Raw genomic sequence first — 11,062 nt, 5'->3', positions numbered from 1 at the left:
CCAGCATGAGGGGCACGTCAGCCTTGGTAAGCAGTTTGTCTAGGAGAAGGGCTACTCTGACTACAAACCCTAGTGTGCCGGTACACTGTGAAGTGGCAGCCCCACCAACCGGCTGTCCTGCGGGGGGCCAATAACCCACCCAGGAGAAACCTCATTTGTTACAAAACTGACTAGAGGAAGAATCCGGACTGACCCACATGGTAACAGACCCCAGCCTGCCCCCGTCCAATGAGTACGTATCGACCTTCGTCAGAGGACCCATGTTGCCAAATGGAATGTCCAGACACTTTTCCGCTCCGGAGCTGCCACCCTGCTGTCCCGAGAGCTCTGCCGCTACAACATCTCCCTGGCAGGGCTCTGTGAGGTCTGATGGCAAGGTAATGGCAAAACAACATCAGGCGACCATTTTTTCAAGGAGCACGGCGCCGCCCGAGTGCCCTCGCGTTGCACCGCGGCAGGGACACCGGGATCCTGGGGAGTACACCGAGGGAGATATTGTTGCCGCTGCCCGCGGCCCAAGCTCAAGCGTGGGGAAGAGGCTCCGGAATGATCCGGGGAAAGAGCGTAATCCTGCTGATGGCGATACACCTGGAGAACATTCGCCGCAGGCGGACATCGATTGCATCTGTGATCATCTTCCAAGACTGAAACCTGGGTCTGACAGGCAGCCAGTCGATACCAGCACAGACGGCAAAGACAATAAGCAGATGGAGCAGATAAGTAAAACTGATATGACCAATACACCGGTAGCTACAGCTAAAATCACAAACAATGCAGTTGTTAAACAATATGCCACTAAGATGTTTCAAACCGTCAATCATGCAAAGATACTGTGGGAGGAAAATTTAAAACCAAAAGGAATTTTCGGAGGACATATAAATATAAGAAGTATTGTTCAAAAAACTGAAGAAATCCAGCAGCTTCTGTCAAACTCTAACTTGGACTACCTTTGTCTTACCGAAACATGGTTAACACCTACAACTCCTTTTGCTATGATTAATGTGCCAGGATTTAAAATATACAGAAAAGACAAAGTGGGAGAGGAGGTGGTGTCATGATATATGTGAAGGAAAACATAAAAACTGAAGAATTACCCCTTATTAATAAAGACAATCTAGAGTGTGTTGGAATTAAAATGATACTATCCCCAGAAATGCATTTTAACGTCATTGTAGTATATCGCCCCCCAACAGCCAAAGATTGTTTTATTAGTTCACTTTCAGACATCCTTAAACAGCACAGTAACAAAGAATTGATAGTAATGGACGACTTTAATCTAGACTGGTTAAATAAGACCCGTAGAAAGAAACTCAAGGACATCGCAAGTAGTCTTCACATGACGTAAATGATAAACTCTCCTACCAGAATAACACAATCCTCCCGAACCCTCCTAGATTTGATCTTCACTAACAAACCTGATCGCATAACAAAAACATACAACTTACTAACCGGCCTATCAGATCATAACATGACTCTGATAACTCGGAAACTCTCAAAACATAGATATAAAGATACACAAAGTTCAAGGTGCATGCATTTTATACCTAAAAAAGATAGACAGGTGCTAGAAAACGAACTTAAAAATGTCCCATGGAATGATATTGTCCAATGGGCTGACACCAATCAGGCTTGTGATGAAATAATGACAAAAATAAATGAAATTATCTCCAGATATACAAAAACACAGACCCGAAAACAAGGTACAAAAAAGAAAATACCTTGGATAAATGAAACAATCTGGAAGTTAATGAAAAACAGGGATTCTGCTCTACAGCGAGCTAACAAAACCCGCCAAAATGCGGATCGTATGGTATTTAAAAGTCTGCGAAATAAAGTTACTGCACTTCTTAGAAAGGCAAGGGCTGACTTTCACCTAGAGATAATCAAAGCAGCAAAAGGAAATATCAGACAGTTATGGAAAAGTATCGATAAACTTACAGGTAGAGGACAGATAAGAAATGAAGAAATAACTTTAAATATAAACGGCACCATTATTACTGATAGCTCTGAAGTTAGCAACTACTTTAATTCAAGCTTTATTCAGTCAGTACAAGCCCTAAACAAAAACTTTACTCAAACATGCGGTAGTGAAATCATAATAAACAACAAAAACGGACTACAATTAGAAGTAACTAGTGAACCTAAAGTGAATAAAATCCTCTCCTCACTATCCAGCTCACGGTCCAAAGATATATTTGTTATGGACACCCTTTTTATAAAAACATTAAAAAAAAAAATTCTAACTCCACCCATAACAAAACTGATAAATCAATCTATTGCTGAAAATACCTTCCCTAACACGTTAAAAAGAGCCACTATCATCCCTATTCATAAAGCAGGAAATAAACAAGACATTAACAACTACAGACCAATAAGCATTCTTCCCGTATTATCAAAACCTCTTGAAAAAGTGGTCACTGAGCAACTCACACAACATCTGGAGGATGAAGGATTATTACATCCCATGTAGTTTGGGTTCCGGGCTAACCACTCAACCGAAACTGCATGCTGCCTTCTCACAGAGACAATAAAACAGAGTCTGGATAACGGAGGAGTTGTAGGTGCAATATTTCTAGATCTGCGAAAGGCATTCGATACCGTAAGTCATCCCATATTACTTACCAAACTAGTACATCTTAAATTGTCCACAAGTACTCTCTTTTGGCTAAAATCATACTTGTCTGGACGAACCCAATGCGTCCGTATCGACAATACCACATCCGACATTGCAGCCACAGACATTGGCCTGCCACAAGGTTCCAACATCGGACCACTTCTCTTTTCCCTATATATAAACGACCTGCCGTCTGTGTGCCAGGACGTGAACATCCAAATGTATGCTGACGATACGGTTGTTTATACCTGGGGGAAAGACGCAGAGCAAGTGGCCAAGAAGCTTACATCGGCGATGGAAAAAGTGTCCAAATGGCTTAATGATTCACGTCTCACACTCAACGTTAAGAAAACTGCCACAATGTACTTCGTAAATAACAATAAGCAATCATCTTTCCCAGGCATAACCGTGAATGGAGAAATAGAACAAAATGTAAAAGAGTATCGATACCTGGGCATCATGTTAGACCCACATCTCACCTTTAAAAAACATATAAAACAAATGTGCCATAGTATAAAATACAACATCAAAACATTCAAATGCATCAGGAATTCTTTAACACTGGAGGCAGCTCTGATTTACTTTAACAGCATGATTATGTCCAGATTTTATTACTGCATAACCTGCTGGTCCCAGGCCAATAAAACCACCCTGAGGCCGCTGGAATCACTGCACAAGCAATCACTCAAAATTCTAGACAAGAAGCCACGCCAATACCACCACTGCACAATCCTTCAAAAATACAGAATGTTAAACTTCAACAACATCCAGAAATATGCCTCAATTAGAATGACACACAAAATATTAAATAACTCTGCACCCGCACCTCTTCAGAACTTTATCAAGTACACCTCGGCAGTAACATCGCGATCCACACGAGCTTCTACCACTGGGCAATGCCATATACCAAAACTTAAAACAACATTTGCCCAGTCAGCCTTCTCTTACAAAGCTATTAAGGACTGGAATGACCTGCCAACTACTCTGAAAATTCAGACAAATTATCTCACCTTTTCAACAGAACTTAAAAAATGGCTGGGGAATAATCAACACTGCCAACACACACTGGGTTCTTAAGATCTAGGCTATGAGCCCGAGCACGTATGAACAGAACTGAGATGGTGTAAATGTGCAATATTTTATATGTAAATATGGGTGTTTCTAACTTTTATTGTGACATTGTAAATGATATGTGTATGTAAACAGAACATGGATTTGATTGTGTGTCTGGGTTGTGATGAGATTGTGTGGACAAATGTTGCATGTGTGAGTGCTAGGTAACTGAGAGAGTGAATTTTTAAGTGCTTGTATTGATGTAATGTAAGTAAATTTTATACTTTCAAGCATGGACTGCAGATGGAAACTAGCTGTGTAGCTATAATCTGGTGCAGAACATCTCTGTCTTGAACTTAATGTCTCTGTACATTGTCCCTTCAAATAAAGACTAAACTAAACTAAACTAAACTTTTACATCTGGAGTGGCCCCGAGAGCCGGACCAGCCTTTATGGTGTGGCTCTCGCCATTCCAAAAGCCCTCCGGAGGTCCCTCATCAACTGGACACCTCTAAGCGACAGACTACTGTCTGCTCGCTTCCTCCACCACCAAGGCAAGATGACAGTGGTTGTCCCTATGCCCCCACGGATGTCGCTGGTGAGGATGTAAAGGACGCGTTCTTCGACCAACTCCATCTGGCTGTCAGCCAAGCTCCACCACACGACGTCACCATCATTCTCACTGACACCAACGCCACTCTATCCAGCAGCGATCGGTCCCCTGGCTCACCTTCGGCACCACCTTCATCGACAGGAAAACAAATGACAGTGGTAACCGCCTCCTCCTCCTCTGCCACCATAACAGCCTCTGCGTTGCCGACACCTGGTTTCCCCGGAAACAAATCCATCATTGGACGTGGTACAGCCCAGATGGCAGAACCAGGAAAGCGCTGGACCATATCCTCATTTCTCGACGCTGAAAGTCATTTGTCACCAACTGCCGGGTGTACAGAGGAGCACAGCTTGGCAACACAGACCATCGTCTGCTGGTGGCCCAGCTCTTAAAAGTTAAAGCTCTGAGCCAACCAGCACAAGACTCTGCCTCGCCCCAACTCCTCCCAATTCAACGACCCCAACATCGCCACAGACTTCAGTCGCTCCATCCGCTGTGCTCTTGATGCCCTGGCTCCCGACAAAGTGACAGATTGGGCGACCTTCAAGGAAAGTGTCCTCCAGTCTGCTCACAATGTCCTCAGACGTTCACGATTATCTGCAAGAAAGCCCTGGATATCAGAGAGGACACTAAACATCATCGACCTGCGGCATGAGGCCTGGCTCTGAGGCGATCACACGGAGTATAGGCGACTGAACCGCCTGCGCAATGTGGCCATTGCTGAGGATAAGGAGAGGTTCTGGGAAGCAGAAGCCCGACAGCTTGAGTCCGCGGCCAACAACAATAATTTGAGCCGTGTATTCAGTCTACTGCGCCAAGCCCGTAGCCGGCCACACATAAAGACAGAATTGGTAAAAGATTCTGACGGTAATCTTATCACAACTGAAGCCAACTGCCTCGAGCGCTGGAAAGAACACTTTAGCCTCCTCCTGCAGCACAACACCATCCCGGCTGATCCCACCCTCCTAGAGGCTGCAAACGCTGCTCCCCCTAGCGACGCCTGCTGCATGGACTCTATAACACCCGGGAAGTGAGAGCTGCCCTGAAGAACCATCTGCCACTCCTCGCTGTGGAACATCGTCCAAACCCTTGGAGCACCACCCAAGATCATCGCTCTTTTCAAGCTGCTCTACAGCAACGCAGAGAGCTGTGTCCGTATTAACGGTATTGACTCCAGCTGGTTTACCATCTCCAGTGGCGTTCGCCAGGGTTGTGTGGCTGCTCCTGATCTTTTTAACCACACCATTGACCATCTGATGTCCAAGGTCTGCGAGCACGTCCCTGGAGTGTCCTTCGGCAACTATCACCTGACTGACCTAAAATACGCTAACAATACAATCCTGCTCAGCACAAACTACAGTCAGCTGAGAGACGCTCTGGGCGTTTACTGTGAGGAGGCAGCACAACTTGGCCTCCAAGTGAGCTGGACTAAAACCAAGTTCATGCATGTCGGTGATGGACCAGATCCACCTCCCATGCAAATTGGGAGCGACATCGTAGAGCCTGTCAAGATCTTTGTGTACCTGGGATCCATGGTGACAGACAGCGGGGACCTAAAACAAGAGATCAATCACAGACGAGCCCTGGCAGCGTCTGCTCTGCAGTCTCTCTGGAAACCACTCTGGTGGCACCAGACCATCTCACGCATGACGAAGCTCCGGATTTACAAATTAGCAGTACTCTCCATCCTGCTTTATGGCTCAGAACAACACTCTGGCCGCAAGAATCGATGGCTTTGATAGCAGGGCTCTGAGAACCATCGAGAACATCAGGTGGCCCCAGCGAGTTTCCAATGAAGTGCTTAGAGCCTGCACAGGCCAGCCCCGAGCATCTTCCTTGGTCGCACAACGCCGCACCCGCTGCCTCGACCATGTCCACCGTCTACTCCCAGAACATCGGACATGAGCCATTCTCCAGTTTGATCCAAAGGCCGCAGGCTGGAGAAAATCATGAGGGAAACCCCGCACCTGATGACTTGACGTCGTTGTGGGCGACCTCCAACAACACGGAGTTGCTGTGGAGGATGCAAAACAGCTGGCACAAGATCGCCAGCACTGGAAAAAACTGGTTCACTGGGTCGGCTCAACGCAGTGGGATGGGATAGCCTGACCCTCGCTGGAGCACTAAGTAAGTATAAGTGAGATAATTTTAGTTAAGTGTTTTTGTGCAAAATACATTGTAATGTCCAACAAAAGTTCTCCTTTCGCTGTTAAAGTCTGCATGTTTTTACAAACTCCCTGACAGCGCAACTTTTATTCTGATGCTAGTTTATGATCTTTAACGGCAGCGTCACCAATGTCTCTGCTCGTGTCTCAGTGTTGTGTTCGCTTCTCTTAAGAAATTTTTTGAAAGAAAAACATCTGTGTTGTTTGAAATTTTCAATCTGTTGGGTAATTTGGCGGGCCTGATTGGAGCCTCTTGTGGACCGTTGTTGGCCTACAGGCCTCATGTTTTACGCCGATGATTTAGTAGATTTGTGTTTCCATGCAGAGGCGGCTCTGGCTACAATTGCGCCCTGGGCAAGAATCGTCCAGGGCCTCCCCCGCCCCCCCACGCCCAACAAAAACTTAACTCCAAACCCCACCACCAAAACAATATATAGCAATACATTATATTATTTTTGGATTATTTTATTAAATATAATCTTGAATACAAAAACAGTGGATAAACAAGATCAATAAATAAAAAACATTATATAAATTGCACATGCTTGAATAATATCTGAACAAAGTAAAAAAAAAAAAAAAAACTCTATATATAATCCTAAATACGAAAAAAAGAAACAGGAACAAGGAAAAAAATCAATAAATAAAATAGAGCATATAAACTGAGAAAGAATGAAGCAACAAAAAAAAAAAAACCCTGCCGCAAACTATTTTTCAGCTTGGGTTTTTCACCCTGTTTAGAACTGATATTAACAACAGGTGTGAAGTGCAATCTAAAACTTCACTTTTCTTGCCTTCGCTGATGCAAATTCATCAATTATATCATCTCTTGTGCAACTATATGATTGATGCTGTGATGGCAAGTCCAAGGAGAGAAGTATGTTTGAATAAGCTTTACTAAGCTCTGTCTCTCTCTCTCTTTCTCTCGCTCTCGCTCTCTCACACACACACAGACACACACACACAGACACACACACACACACACACACACACACACACACACACACACACACACACACACATCTGATGGCTTATTCCGTCTTTTACTTGGATCCATGATCATCATTTAAGACCAGACTGTCACGCCCTGTGCCCCTGCGGCTATATGGGGGCGCTTGGGTCCTGTTTTGTGTTTGTCTGCCCTCATGTTCTCCTGCCTCCTTATCACCTAATGTGCCACACCTATGTCTGCCCCTACTTAAGTCCTGCTCCCCCGGTGTGTCTTGTCGGCTCCTTGTGGGTCTGTCTGCGTTTCTGTATCCTGCTTCCCTGTATCGCTGCATCCCTGTGTTCCTGCAAATAAATGACTTTTGAACTCCACCTGGCTGCCTGCAACTGGGTCCTTCCCACCTGCACCTGTGACATGGATATCAAAACATTACTTTTCGCCAACACCTTCCAGTCACGGTTCACCCATAAATCAACCGAAGTCTGGGGTCACGTGACGTAAAAAAATTTACATTGATTTTTTTTTCCCCATTATTTTTATGTTCCAGTCAGTTATGTGTGGGTCTGTATTAATTATGAAATAGAATTAATTTTGAAGCAGTATGTGTTGTGTGGCCAGGCATCAATCTGCCCCCCACCCACCCTCCCCCCCTCCTCGATTTTCCCACCTTTAGAGGGCGCTAATTTGTTACCCATGATATGCCCTTATGAGTGCTGAGCACAAACAAATGTTTTGTTTTTTCTTCTTCATTCCCATGGCACCCCCTAGAGAATGCCGCCCTGGGCAATTTCCTATGTCGTCCATATCAAAAACCGCCTCTGTTTCCATGAAAAAAAAAATTATTTTAACCATAAGTTGTTACTTTCAGTTTTCCATTTTATCTAATAATCATTTATTGGTGCTCATTTGAACTGACTTTGAATTGTTGCAAACCTAAAAAGAATCCAGGTTTTGTAAAGATAAAGATAAGTGGATTATCAAAGGTTAAGAGATGAGACTCCCACCTGAACGTTTCTATCCGTGGGAAATCGATGTGCGTCTTCACTGTGCCACTCTGACAGCACAGAGAGCTGAAACCTCATGGAAAATGACACAGTTTTGATATGCAGCTGAATCCTTTAGTGCTGTCATGACCAAGTGCGTTATGGGAAAAAAAAAAAATCCTACTTTGACACCAGCAGTGGAAGAGCTCTACTCTCTCTGGAGAACTACATTTCTCTCCACTGAAAAATACATAATCTTCCAGTATTTTTTTGCATATCCGTGTTTCATGTGACCTTGCGAAAAGACGTGAAAGGCGCTGATGAGATGCAGAGGGGGCGTCCCGCTGCTCGGCAGTGGATTACTCCTCTCAGCAGCTTACATGTCCTCGCTCCTTGTCACGAAGCAGGATTTAAGTTGTCAACGGTCAGAGGAACCAAGCAAACACGTCCATGTCACATCAGGATTCCTCTTAAATAACATCTCAGTCTGTCTGTGTGTCTAAAGGTTCATGTTCTCTCACACACATCAGGGTTCAGGTGTGACCGATTGTTTATCTCTGGGATCTCAAAAAGCTGAACTTCACGCTGCGTTTTGGTTCACATCTGAAAATACAGCCCCTCTTTTATAACTACTGACTCATCCATCCGTCTTTGGCATCTCTGCTGTTTTATTCAACCTGGAGAAAACCTGTGAGTGGAGGCAGGTCCCAACCTGAATGTGGAAAAAACACAGACGATCACACTGTGTAGAGTCATCAGTCAGTGTGGTTACATTGGTGTTTTCACATCAGTGGTGGTGTCGCCTCCACTGGTGTGTGAATGTGTGCGTGAATGGGTGAATGTGATAACGCAGTGTAAAGCACTTTGGGCTCTGTGAATGCAGTGTAAAAGCGCTATATAAGTGTAGTCCATTTACCGTTTACCTTTTTTTTTTAATTAGGAATTGGTTTATTCTGAATTCAGTCATTCTGAATTATACTCCTGAACTTGGTGTTGTTGTGGGAAAAAATGATTAAATCCTGTCTTGTGCTGGGGGCTGTGAAGCATTCTGATTGCAGAGGTTGTGGATGTGCTATCTCCCGGAAGTAAACAAAGAATTTTGACAGCTACTATTTTTTCTTTCTTTCTCGAATAACTTTGATGCCATAACTTTGAAAATCTGTTCTTTTAAATGTATCAATTTCTTCTAAAGCTCCCGCTAAATAAATCGTCTCGGTACAAGTAGAACCGCGGGGCGCCATCTTGGAATATTGCGTCATGGACGAGCATGCGCAGAACGACCGCAATAAAGTCCCGCCTAATTTACATATAATTCCGCTCGGAAGGAGATTCAAACTTAATTCCGATAAAAGTTTTAACTCGTTTACATGGTCATGTTAGAGGCGAATTGAGCTTTATTCGGATATACATATAAACAGGAATGTAAAGTGCCATGCCTCAAACACATGTTTTTAATTAAAACTCAAGAAAAGCATCTGACATTAAACTCAGGGTAAACGTCCTCAGACCTAAACTGAGAAGACAGCTTCTACAATGTCACTTTTTACAACTATAAAGAAAAATTATATATGTTAATACTTCAAAAAATAAAACATGCTGTCTGAATTTATAGATGTGAGAAGGTGCAGTGTTAGGTAAAAAAAACAAACAAAACAAAAAAACGAATGAGTGTCTTTTAAATGTCTTTTGTTGTTATATTTTATTAATCTGGCCTGGTATTGTCATGACATATTCTCAGATACCAGAAAACACTCATTCTAAACATTTCAGGGGGGAAAAAGATCTGAATTTGAAAAAAATGTAAGAATTTATAGTAATAAAATTGTCAGTGGTTTGAAACAAAAGGTTCAATTCCTAGAAAAGAATCGAACATACATTGTTACTCCCTGAGGGAAATTCCTTACTTTTTTAGAATGAAATCTAAAAAAATAATAAATAAAATATGATACATAGCAAATCACATCAAATAAGCAACTGTTAAGAGTTTTTAACTAAAGTCAGGAATCTGAGAAAAAGGTGGAAAAAGTTTTGTGAATGAAAAGTCAGACTTTTATTTGAGAGAAAAAAAATCCTAAACTTTGGGAGGAAAAGTCAGAAATTATGAGAGAAAGGCTGGAATTTTAAAGAAAAATCAGGATTTTAGAGGAATTAGAAACAATTCTTTGTAGAAAGTAAGAAAATCAGACATCTTAGAAAAGCTGTAAAATTTGTAGAATCGAGTTAGAGTTTTGTGAATGAAAAGTTAAACTTTTGAGAAAACGTGTACATTTTGATGAGAAAGGTCAAAACTGTGAGAAAAAGGAGAAACATTTGAGAGGAAGAAACAGACCTGTTGCCAGACATTCCTCTCAGAGGGGGCATATCAAGTGTATGGGGGGGCACAAACGTGCGTTCAGCGGGGGTTGAGAGGGCACAACATTTATTTGAGGGGGCCAGGCCCCCTCTTGCCCCTGCGTAGACCCGGCCCTGGGAAGAAAACACAAAATTCTAGAGAAAACAGAATTCTGGAAATCAGAAGTAGTCCGAAACTATAAATTTTAGAGGAAAAATTTTGGATTTTATAGAAAAGAGTAGTCATTCTTTTTAAAAAGAAATAATTTCAGGTAAAAGTCAGCAATCTGAGGGAAAAAAGTAACATTTGTGGACTAAAGTTGGTAGTTTCGTGAATGCTTTTGAGAAAACAGC

This window comes from Salarias fasciatus, chromosome 18 (assembly GCF_902148845.1).
Source record: "Salarias fasciatus chromosome 18, fSalaFa1.1, whole genome shotgun sequence".
NCBI classification, from domain to species: domain Eukaryota; kingdom Metazoa; phylum Chordata; class Actinopteri; order Blenniiformes; family Blenniidae; genus Salarias; species Salarias fasciatus.
Note: the sequence above shows the minus strand (reverse complement) of the source record.